This window comes from Podarcis muralis, chromosome 1 (genome assembly GCF_964188315.1).
Source record: "Podarcis muralis chromosome 1, rPodMur119.hap1.1, whole genome shotgun sequence".
NCBI classification, from domain to species: Eukaryota; Metazoa; Chordata; class Lepidosauria; order Squamata; family Lacertidae; genus Podarcis; species Podarcis muralis.
The window spans coordinates 53800511-53813780 of record NC_135655.1 but is presented as its reverse complement, the minus strand read 5'-3'; positions in this window follow the sequence as shown (position 1 = coordinate 53813780).

The following is a 13270-nucleotide window of genomic DNA, read 5'->3' as shown; positions in this document are numbered from 1 at the left end:
AGAATGTCACACAATCAATTCCTCCTCCAGTGATGTAACACTTCTATTCTAGACATAAATGCCAGGTATATAAGTTTGGTTAGTGACATTAGCAGTTGTCTTAATTTGTAGTATGTGGCCTGGCTCACTGCCTGAATCTTCTGGAGCTATCTGCATGCCATGTCTGAATCATATCATATACATCAGGGATGTCCAGCTGGTCGATCGCGATCAACCAACTGACCACGGAGCGTCCCTGGTCGATCTCGTGATCCTTATATATCACCGCCCCCCAAAAAGGCTCAACAACTTTAGATCACTGCCAGTGTTTTTATAGTGGGAGTAGATCACAGTCTCTTGGAAGGTGGACATCCCTGATATACATGACAGCCAGTGCTAGTCATATCCAGAGTAAGCCCAGTGATTTGAGTACATCTACCCAGTGTGGAGAGCCAGTGTGGTGTAGCGGTTAAGAGCGGTAGTCTCGTAATCTGGGGAACCGGGTTCACGTCTCTGTTCCTCCACATGCAGCTGCTGGGTAACCTTGGGCTAGTCACACTTCTTTGAAGTCTCTCAGCCCCACTCACCTCACAGAGTGTTTGTTGTGGGGGAGGAAGGGAAAGGAGAATGTTAGCCGCTTTGAAACTCCTTAAAGGGAGTGAAAAGCGGGATATCAAATCCAAACTCCTCTTCTTCTTCTTCTTCTACCCTGAATATGACTTAGTTGGCTATCTATGGGTAGAGTTTACCTAATATGTAGGTCCTGGCAGCCTTGCTCAAGGGCTTCCACTTGCACAAAGGGGCTTTCCCCCTCTTCCACCCCTCAACAACACCCGAGATTAGCTCTAAGGGGGTCAGGACAGAACAGAATGTTGGAGGGAAGAGGACGAGGTTTTCTGTCTGGCAAGGTGCAACTTAAAGGCAATGTTCACCACAGTGAGGTGTTCAGTTCCACCATATATATCTAACTTTACATGACAATATGTGTCAATTACAAATGTCTACCTCACACTGTTAGTATTAAGGCTCATGACATTCTATGATCAAAGAAATGGTGTATCCTAGTAATGGTGACAGACCAAGAAAGGAAAGGAAGAGCCAAGTGTCGGTGTATGCTAATAGTGGGATAAACTGTACTGTCAGCTGATAATGTTCAATATCATAAATACTCCTCTCCACTTCTAAGGAAGAAGAAAAGCCTTGTCATTTTAAGAAATTTTGCCTCCAGTGCCAGAGAAACATTTCATCTTGCTGCTTCTTCAGACATAGATAATAGCACCGTGCCCTTCATAGTGACATACAAGTGTTAAACACCAATCAAGTTGTGTGTTAACCTATGACAGTTTCGGTAGGGAGCAATTCACTCAGCACTGACGTGTTGCCACTCACGGAGAGAAATGTTGCACCTGTTCATTCTTCTGCAACCAGAAACCAAGCCACCGCAGACATCAGCAGGGTCGAGATGGATTTAACTGTTCTGTTTCCCTACAATAATCCTTGGAGATCCCAAAACATTGCAGTTTCTTTTCAGTGTTCCAGCCAGTCAGCCTTGCCTGGAATAAGAGCATAGGAGCAGCTGTGTTGTCTCAGGCCTGTGGCCCATCTGGTCTAGCATCCTGCAGCTTCCCAGCAACTGGTATTCAGAAGCATACTGTTTCCAGTGGTTGGAGGTAGAACATGGTCAAGATTTGTAGCCTTATCTTTCATGAATATATCTAACCCCTTTCAAAATAACAACAACAATAATAATAATACATTTTTATTTATATCCTGCCCACCCCAGCCGAAGCCGGGCTCAGGGCAGCTAACAACAATAAAACAAAAGCCATCAAAATTAGTGGCATCAGTGCCTCCTGTGGAAGCAAATCCAGTAGTGAAGAACATTTTGGTCCATCTAGCTCAGTACTGTCTACTGGGAGTGGCAGTAGCTCTCCAGGGTTTCAGACAGGAGATTCCCACTCCTATGCAGAAGATATTGGGAACTGAACCTGGGAAAGCTGATCCTGTGCCACTCAGATATGGCCCTTCTGCCATTATGAATCCATTTCCTTCCTCCTAAGAGTTTCTGGGCCTTAAGTAGAGTTTTTGCCACATTCTATTTCCCCCCACTCAGTATGATCATGATTCCTTGTCCCATCAGCCCCCTGTTGTCTGTTATTTGCAGATACTCATTGATAGGGACATTGATAGGGACACGGGTGGCACTGTGGGTTAAACCACAGAGCCTAGGGCTTGCCAATCAGAAGGTCAGTGGTTTGAATCCCTGCGACGGGGTGAGCTCCCATTGTTTGGTCCCTGCTCCTGCCAACCTAGCAGTTCGAAAGCACTTCAAAGTGCAAGTAGATAAATAGGTACCGCTCCAGCAGGAAGGTAAACGGCATTTCCATGCGCTGCTCTGGTTTACCAGAAGCGGCTTAGTCATGCTGGCCACATGACCCGGAAGCTGTACGCCGGCTCCCTCGGCCAATAAAGCGAGATGAGCGCCAGAACCCCAAAGTCAGCTACGACTGTACCTAATGGTCAGGGGTCCCTTTACCTTTACCTTTATTTTCCCCCACTCAGTATGATCATGACTCCTTGTCCCATCAGGCCCCTGTTGTCTGTTATTTCCAGATACTCATTGATAACCCCAGTGCCACATGATCATCATCCAGTCATCGTTATTTAGAATCTCAGACAGAAAATGTCAGAAGAGCAAGTGCCAAACATCTTTAAGTTTTCAGGACTGCTTGAGCTGATCTTGTGAACGTGTGGGAAAGCTTTCAGAAGGATTCCACAGCCAGTCTTCTGCATAAGACAACAGAAATATATATCTCCACCTCACATTGTCCCATACTTCATTCAAAGTTTCATTTCCATTCAAAAAAAATATTTCGCAACTAAACAGAATTTAATTAGACTGCTCTAAAATAACTACAGTATATTGTGAAATACATCATTACCTACACATGGAACGAGGGACTTTTTTCAGCCATGGGCCAAATGGACTAGATGACCCTTGGGGTCCCTTTCAACTCGACAATTCTGTGATTCCTTTCTGGGTAACCTTCTGAGGGTCACATGCTACTGGTGGGAAAAGTGAAAGGAACAACTAACTTTACCTTTGTAGATCAGGCTTGTTTCTACATTTGCTCCCACACCCCTCTCTATACCTTATCCAGCAAAGCAAGAGGCAAGATCAGAGTTCAAGAAAACCTAGGGTTGCCATATGTCCGGAATTCAGCATTTGGCTGTTGGAATCTGTCCAGGTGAAAATCGCAGAAAAGTCTGTGAAAATGGCAACCCATGTCGGAAACGTAGATTTTGGTGAATTCCCCCCCCCCCCCAAAGAAAACCCCTCACTTTTTGAAATGTGATAGCCCTAAGCAAACATTCCAGCCAGCTAAAAAAATACTTGGGGTGTGAAGCAGAGCTGGTGAGCAGTGGGGCCTGAGGAGAGTTGCAAGGGCCAGATAGAGAAAACTGGGGACCACAATCTACCTATGAGCCTAAGGTTCCCCACTCTTGCTCTAGTCTGCATGCTTATTGGACAATTCTAATTATTTAGTGATATGTTCATAATCTAGTCAGTTGTGTGAATGAAAAGGCATTGAAGGCAGAGAAGTATTTGTACAGTGGTACCTCGCAAGACGAATGCCTCGCAAGACAAAAAACTCGCAAGACGAAAGGGTTTTTGGTTTTTTGAGTTGCTTCGCAAGACGATTTCCCCTATGGGTTTGCTTCGCAAGACGGAAACGTCTTGCAAGTTTGTTTCCTTTTTCTTAACACTGTTAATACAGTTGCGACTTGACTTCGAGGAGCAACTCATAGCATGTGGTGTGGTAGTCTTTTTTGAGGTTTTTGAAGACTTTGGTGATTTTTGAAGCTTTTCCAAAACTTTTCCAACACCGTGCTTCGCAAGACGAAAAAAATCGCAAGACGAAAAAACTCGCGGAACGAATTAATTTCGTCTTGCGAGGCACCACTGTATTCTATGAACATTTCCTTTTGGAGCTTGACATTTTGAGAGATGGCATATCAGTGAGACAGAATGACTACTGCACAGCAACTATGGGGGAGAGGGATGAGACTGAACTTAAAAGTTTGTTTGTCTTTTGGCAGAATGATCCTGTTCACACTTACGTCCCATATGCAGTAAGTCCCATTCAACATACTTCTTGGCACAGAATTGCAGGTGCAATATTGGCAAAACTGAATCCTTTCTACCATATAATACTACTCTGGGGAACACCTGCAGTTCTGCAGATATCCAGTAGAGGGGGAGAAACACTACACTGTGGGGATCAATTTGCATATGAGACTCCATGCTTTAAATTGTGAATGGGCAAGTGAACTCTCCAGATGAGGGGGAAATAACACATGTCAGAAGGAAGGGAACAAGCATAGTTTTATTTTTGATGTACCGAGATGGGCTTGGCAGAGAGAGAGAGCGAGAGCGAGCTCAGGAGAGGCCTGGCTATGCATGGTCAAGCTTAGAGATGTGATATGTGCATTGTGAAATGGTGAGAGAACATTAAAGCTTAGTAATAAAAATGAATCACCTGTGAGTCTTGAATAAATTACCCACTTCTCAAAGCTATTTGGCACACTCACTCTCAGATATCCATTGCCAGAGCCTGGCGGGACTGGTATTTTATTTTATTTATTGGCCTTTACGTAGCATTCATTACTGAGGTGTCTGAACTCCTTAATGAATTTACCCTCAGCATACATGCCCCTTTGAGGTAGGGGGAAAGAAATATCCGATAGAAAAACACTGAGCCTAATGTACTAATTGTGCTTTCAAATGTGGCTCCTTGTCTTGCTTCATGGACACCTGGTGTGATAATTGCTCTTCCTAATGCATGGACCATAAAATGATACGTTGCCCAAATTAGCGATCCATTTAAAATATTTAAGCCAAAAGAAACACCATGCTTAGGAATTAAGGACAGAGTCAGACAGCTGGATCCGGAGAAGGATTCTGTATCAAAGGCTGAATTCACACCATATATTTAAAGCACTGTGATACCACTTTAAACAATCATGGGGAAAGAATTCTGGGAGCTATGGTTTGTTAAGAGTTGCTTAACAATCTCTCTTCCCAGGGAGCTCAGTGAGGGGAATAGAGGTTTTCTAATAAGTCTCAGCAACCTTAACAAATTACAGCTCCCATAATTCTTTGGAAGAAGGGAAACTTTTAATGTTTGATTTTTCTTTTCTTTTTGCTTTGTTTTATTTGTATTTTTGTCAGAAGCCATCCAGAGTGACCGGTGCAACTCAGTCAGATGTGTGAGGAATAAGAAATAAATTTGAGGGTGGGCCGCATAGTGGATCCCAGAGGTTTCTGGAGGTATGGGGAAAATAGCATGGGTGTCCTTTTCTGGATGTTTGGCAAGCACTGCCAGGGCTACCTCAGATTCACCCTAGGCTGGGCAAATTCTTCCCACCATGCACCAGGTTTACATAGTCCCTTGGCTCAGTTCAACACGATAGTGCCGATCAATAAAGTCCTTAATCATCCTCTTACAGATAATCTTTAAGTGTTTTAACAATCTCTCCACTGCAAGAGCAAGATTGTGATTTCATGGGAGGCATTTGTTTTCTCCACTAACTTGTGGCTGTGAACATAATCACAAAACTTGACAAAGCAGCTCTTAAAACAGACTGGAAAGTAATGGTGCCTCTCAAGCATAATCTTGGTCTGTCCCCCATAGTGATTAGGGTGCTGTGGGCTAGTGTGTTGCACATGTTCTCCCTTTTTACTAATACATATATGCATCTCTCTATCTATCACACTCACACACCTCTGACTGTTTGGCATGATTGACAAGCAAGGGAAGGATTTGAGGAAGAGTTAGTGCATCCTCTTCTGCAACTGTCACATGCTTCCATTTCTTCATCCATGGGCTCTTTATGTCTTGAACTGAATTGGACTGTTTGCTGGAGGCAAGCCTTCACCTAATGGTTCACCTGTGGTTTTGTAACCAAGGGAGCAGTTGTATCCACTCAGCTGGATTGACTTAGTTGCGCTAGAACTGCTGTGATGGATTAACAACACTCTCTGATACCCACACAGGGTTAATGGTAGTTGTATTCAGAATAGAAAATAATAAACATCACCAACTTAGGTCCATTAATTTCATAGGGTTTACTCTGAGTATAACTTCATTGGACACAATTTATAGCTATATTTTTCATCACCATATTTTACAGTTGGACAGCATGATGATATCTAGCTAGAGAGATGTGTTAATTAGGGCTGCCATATGTCCAGATTTTCCTGGACGTTACTGGGATTTCAAAGGCAGAATTGACTTCCGGAGGGAATTTATGAAAGGTGGTGCTTTGTCCTGGATCTTAGGCAAGTCAATCATTTGTATTTTTGTATTTTTGTATAAAAGAGCTCAACAATTTTGGGGAGTTTCCTTAAAAAAAAGGCTCAACAATTTTCAGGGTGTCCTGGTTTTTACTTTTTGAAATATGGCAACCCTATTTGAATTATTTAATAGAAAAATGCTTTGACTTTGAGAAATAAATAATATATTGCCAGTAATGCACAAAAGCTGATTTGTGATCACAGAAAACATACACAATGCTGCTCATGTCACACTGATATGATGGTTTTATCAGGGTTCACCCAAAGGACCCTCATGAGTCAATCACCTAATTCCCTCTCTGCTAAAAAGTGCCATTCTAACTAGCAAATTCAGGACCTTGTGTGGTAAACAGAAGGTATCAGCTATACAAACCCTTATTATCTTCACAACACTGAGGTATTTTACAAGTTGATGAATTTACAAAGACAAATAAGGCAGAAGAAGGTGCCCACAACTAATTACCAGTCATAATTCTTATAGCATTATGTTTGCACCATATTTCCCCATGCCAATTTGTTCACTTAGATTGTAGCATAGAACACTGCAAGGAGTTTCCATTTCCTTGAAATCCATTTAAATATTTGGCTTTTAAAAACACACATCTCTTGGACCCTGTCAGAGGACCTTAGGACATTTGGTTGACAGAACATTGCAATGTCACAAAATACTATTTTAGGTCAGAACTGTGTGAAAATCTCTGAGAGTAACCAGGGACAACAAAATGCTAAAATATGTTTATACCCACATACAGTGTTATTTTATCACCTATATATTTTATCAGCATGATTCTGCAAAGTTAAGGATATTTTAAGGACCTGGCTACATATTCTACTAAATGTAATTTCAGTCACAACCTTTAAAAAAAAAAAAAATGTAATCCCTGGCGTGAGCATTTCCACCGAAATTCACTTACTGCAATCGGCACCGATGAATGCTCCCTCTACCCTACTTTTGCAATGGCATGGCGGTGATTTTCATTGGGATTACATTATGAATGGAAAAGCTTACAGCTACTCACCCTATGTGCTGTGGTCCCAACAGAATTCCCTCACCCCAAAGCCAAGGACTTAATAATAATAATTCCCTGACATGATTTTAAGCCACACAATTAATATGTTACATAGCTTGCTATGCCCTTACAGATGGTGAAGAAAGGGGTAGATAGAGTGCCTGAGCTTTGAGTCCATAGCAAGCCTGGAAAGGAATCCAGATTTAATATCAATATTTTCTGTATCATGAATTATTTTCTATTTTCAAAACTTGAAGACAATATAGAAATTAGAAAGCAAGAGGAGTAAACAAACTGCATGATCTGCAGAAGGGAGTAGAGAAATTAAAATGAGAGGATGTCATGGAAAAGGTACAATATTTATTGAGGACTTGGCATTTTATTAATATACCAGTAGCCCAGAGTCTGGCAATATGGCCTCTTACACATTTTTAATTCATTAATGGAAGATTCTGTCCCACCCTTGGTGTTAAAAACAAACAAGTAATATACTGGTAGAAGAATCTACAGAAACTTTGGAGGGAGAAGGATTTATAGATATCTAAATTTATCTGAAGTCATCAAAAGATAAGTTATGGAAGACGTTTAGCAAAATGACAACAAAAATAAGAATATTTTTTTAAAATTGTTTTGCTGATATCTTACTGCACCAAAGGTAAGCCACACCTATAAACTATAACAGCTGGAGTGGTAATAAAATAAATGGAACATATTTTCATATGTGGTGGGAGTGTAATATAGTAAATACTTTTTGGTATATTGTTAAAGAAGAATGTGAAACAAAGGAACCAAAATATTGATAAAGAACAAATATTATTGTTATCAATACTTGATGAAGAAATCAAGAATTTAGTAAAGGTAAAGGACCCCTGGATGGTTAAGTCCAGTCAAAGGAGACTATGGGATTGTGGCGCTCATCTCTCAGGCCAAGGGAGCCAGCGTTTGTCCACAGACAGCTTTCCAGATCATGTGGCCAGCATGACTAAACTGCAACAGAACATTGTGACGGAAACCAGAGTGTATAGAAATGCCATTTACCATCCCACCACAGCAGTACCTATTTATCTACTTGCACTGGTGTGCTTTTGAACTGCTAGGTTGGATTTGAACTGCCGACCTCTCGATTGGAAAGCCCAAGAGGCTCAGTGTTTTAGACCACAGCACCACCCACGTCCCTTATCTTATCTTACTGATAAGCAGGGCACTTGGCAGTGGCAAACAAGTGGATGTCAAGTTAACATGTGTCCATAGAGTTAGAGTATTTTAAGGAAAATCACCTTGCAGATGCAGAATGCTAGATAGGAAATATATGATGTGCATGGTATGCTTTTATTGACTTTGTGAACAAGAGAAACAACAGCTGGAGACCACCAAAAACTCATGGATTTATATGAGATGACTCTCTCTCTCTCTCTCTCTCTCTGTGTGTGTGTGTGTGTGTGTGTGTGTGTGTGTATCTCTCACTGTCTACAATGCCAGCTGGATCACAAATAGTATTTGAATCATCTTCATACAAGTTTCATCTTTATTCCTTCAAGTCATCAGGTTTCTATGTCTTTGCCCCTCCTTTTCTTTAAAAAAAATGTTATAATTACATTTCTGCAATGGATTTAGCCATTACCCTCCAACATTTCTCCAATGAAAATAGCAACATCCTAAGGAAAAGCGGGACATTCCAGGATCAAATCTGAAACAGACAGCTTCGTCTAGGACTACCCCTGGAAAACAGGGACATTTGGAGGGTCTGACAGTCATCTTATGAGATCCTAGTTTACAGCATCTGTTAATGATACGTCCTGTTGGAAATGACACTGAAAACGAGCTCCACTGCCATACAGACTGTATAGCTAACTGCTGAGGACAGTTGCAAGTTATATGCTTCTATATTTTTTCCCAATTATCTAACAGCTCAATGCACATGGACAACAAATCGAGTTGCAGTTATTGTATTGATAAACCCAAATGGACTTGGGGCTCTGAGAACATCTCTTGTTAATATAATGACCAAGGCCTGTTTGTGTAATGGCACAGAGAGTCAATCCCTCTTGCATGACACCCTCACTCTCAGAAGAAAGCTGATGATGTGCAGTCGGGGAACAATTTCTTGGAACGATAAATGCGCATTCATCTTACACTTACCATAATGATGTTGTCTCACTTTGTTCTGTATAATAGACGACATGATCAGTCAGCTTACACCAGTCTTCTACAACCTGGTGATCTCCAGGTGTCTCAGACTACTGCTCCATCCAACACAGCTGTGAGATCTGCTTTTATCAGTTGCTGGAAACATAGGAGGAGAAAGTACTGTTCTTCTTGTGAGCTTCCCATAAGCATTTAGTTGGCCACTGTAAAAACAAAATGATAGACTAGATAGGCCACTGGCCTAATCCGGCAGGGATGTCTTTTGTTCTTGGATTGGGAAAGGCTGCCTTACACTTTGCTCTATTCTATTACTTTTTTCATATTTCTATGCTGAATGAGTCACTTAATCAAGCTCTACTTTCTGCAAGCAACTTCATCCTCCTGCATCAGTTCAACTGATGTTATTGACCCTTCATCACTGCTGTCGTTCAGTCACAAACCAGCTTTCTGTTCAAATACTGGATATGTAGTATGAGTCCTGAGAACAAAAAAAGTAATTTGGTCCTGATTAAAATTTAATGTTAAGGTGATTGGGTTTCCACACTGACAGAGCAGCAAGTCTTCATCAGATCAGCACTACATGGAACGGCTCCAAACAAGCCATCCATCCTGCAAAAGTGACAAGTGCATTTATTAAAATGTCCATGGCTTATAAATCAGAGCAAGAATTGAAAGAAATTTCTGTAGGATTGATACAGAAATATATCAGAGCAGGTGCCCTGAAGGCAGCCACAACTGCAATTATGGAATGTTTCCTTTCCAGCTCCTTGTTTTTAAGCCACTTATTTTATTTCCAGTTTCTTATGCTGGAAGAAACAAGGTGAGGATGCATACAAGGTGATCTCTGCTCTTTTTTATGTTATCATGCACCACCAGTATAACATACAGCTTTTTGGGTTCTCAGAGTATATCTACAGGAGGAATGGGAAAGTTTTTACAGGAAAATGCAGTAGTGCAGTAGATGTCGGTGCTAAACTGGAACATATCAAGTTTCCTTATCCTTAAGATGGTCAATCTAGCATTGAATTGCTTATTCAATTCTCTCTCTTGGAGGTCTTGGTCAGCCCTGCTGTATGATTTGACAGAGATTGACCATGAGACCTCAGACATTATGGGAAGCACTTGGACAGAAATGTTCAAAGTGGTGCTTGAACCCAATTTGAACTGATTCTTGCATATAAAAACCATGCATGTTAATTGCATTAACTGAATATTAATTCAGTTAATTAATGTCCAATGCACTAAGAGATGCAGCCTCTGTAACAGTTTTACTAACTTAGAAATACTGCCCCGGGAGCAAGTCCCATTGCACTCAATGGAACTTACATTTTGACACCCCTAGTATTGCTCTATAAGTGCTCTATAGGTACATTATTCAAATGAAATATATGTATCAAAATCCAGAGATTTACTTAATCATACTGCAAGTGGTTCAGAATGACCCGTGGGTGTTTTAGGATTCTTTTGAAAATAAATAAATGAATACCAGCTTATCATAACAGGGTTTTTTATAATAAAAAACTCAACATACAAAAATGCCACCATGTGTATAGGTTAATATGAACAATCTAGACCAGTGGTTCCCAAATGGTGGTTGGTGGACTCCAAGGGGTCCATGTAACCCACCCAGAGGATCCATGGCACCAGTCACATAAAAACCCTGCAGCTTCAGGACTCCCTGTTTGCTGAACTGAAGAGGGAAGCCAACTCATGTAGATGTACTTACACATCTGCCAGGCTTTCAATCAGAGGCAGTTAATTTCTTTAAATGAAAGTATGGCTGCTTCACTGTGATGTTCCATGGAAACTACAGAAAGTTTCTGCAGGGGAAGCTAGTTGTGCAAATCAAGCTGAAGGTACTTGGGTTCTCTGAGAAATTACCCCCACATGTAGCAGATGGTATGAACACTGGGTGAGAATAGCAGTGGGAAATATGTCAGCATGATCACGTTTTTGAAAGGCTTCATCTAATTAGCAGATGCTCAACCCACTGGATGAGTTCAGCATGAAGAAGACTGTACAGTGTTCAGAAAACAAGCCCATCCAAACTGTAATAAGAACTCTTCCAACATACGGTACTAAAGTCATGCTGGGCACCTAACTGTCAACAGAATGTTGACTGAAATATGCTAAAAGAATTCTGACACCAAGGCCAACATCATTTCTTTTGAACCCTTCTCATAAATATATTACATCATTGTTTCAGACTAAAAAATTAATTATCTCGCTACAATTTTCCACTAAATTAACTTTGCTGATAATCAACTGTGTTACTTACATCTGTCATTCTACACACACACACACGCCCTAGATTTTTATTAAGGCACGGAAACCAGAAAGGTCATCACATCAGCCTGAGCTAACATGCCACTGAAATGGCCAGTCTGGTGGCTGAGCAGTCAGCAACAGAATATGCGAAGCTTGTTTGCACTGAAGTCTCAAACCCTGCACAGCTTTCGCCAAAGTTGGCCTGTACAGTTGGGTGCAGAATTGGAATAAATTGATCAAAAGCAAGACATGCTGGGAAGAACATTGATTATAAAGTGGGCATAATCAACCAGAGAGTTGAACCAGATATTTGCAAAGATTTGAAAGTTACTGAATTGTCCAATTTCATCATTCACATAAAGCAGGGTGGTCCAACATGCGACCCTCTATGCCTTTTTTTGCAACCCCCAGCAACGTTTGATACACCCATCCAACCAACCACCCAGCCCTCATGCTGCTTTCCTGAAACTGGATAAGCAAGGTGCTGGGCTTTGGGAAGGAGGTGTGACAGGGTCCTAGAGTCCACCATTCTCCTTGCCAAAGCCTAGTTAGTGCTTTCCCAACTTTGGGAAGGAGGTGGGAGGGCTCTAGGACCCTGTCATAGCCTTGTGCCTCCGTTCCAAAGCCCAGTGCCTCACTTAGTGGACTTTAGGCAGGCAGCACAAGGGCTGGTGTGCATGTGCCAAATTTTGGGTTTGCTTCCCTCCCTGTGTTACAAGGCAGTGTGCAGCCCACGGGTTCCATTTTAAAGTGTTCTTGCAGTCCACTTGGTATGTAAAGTTAAACCATCCTAACAGGGGTGCCAACTTGCCCGTAATGCATCATGTGACATGTCCTGACCCCGCCCAGTGGACCAGACCAGGCCACACAGGCATCTCACCCCCATAATGCCGATGCTTGCATACCAGGTGGAGAGTGGGGGACAACAACCATAGCACAGGGTAAAAGGAAAAAAGAAGGTGCCTTAAGCTGATTACAAAATGTCAAAAGGAAAGGACCATGGCATGAAGGCCATGGCAGGGCAATCTGCAGTTTCAGGGAAAGCCTTGCTTCTTGTGGAGGATAATCTGGCATATAAAAAGTGATGGAACCTGAGTTGGCTCATCTAAAATGTGTGGCCTTCCTTACCTTGTTGAACTCCTACCCCCATCAGCCACAGTCAGCATGGACAATGGACAGAAGCAATGGGAGATGTAGAACAATAATGTAGAACTTCCCAGAAATATGGAGAGGAAGACATGATAGCAGGCATTTCCAGGAGCCAGTCAGTTTAGAGCTCTTCTTCAACAATTAATAATCTCAAGTGGAATGTTGTTAACTGAAGTGAATACAGTTTAGGTTGAAGCATCCTGGTGCTTCTCCAATCAGTATAAAGTGACCAATGAGTCGAGTCTCCACATTTTGCAAGCCGCCATTGAAAACGAAAGAAAGGGAGGGGGGATAATATTTCATTTGTTGACAATTTGTTCCGGTCAATGCAGACTGTGCCCTTTTGTAACAAAACAGTTCC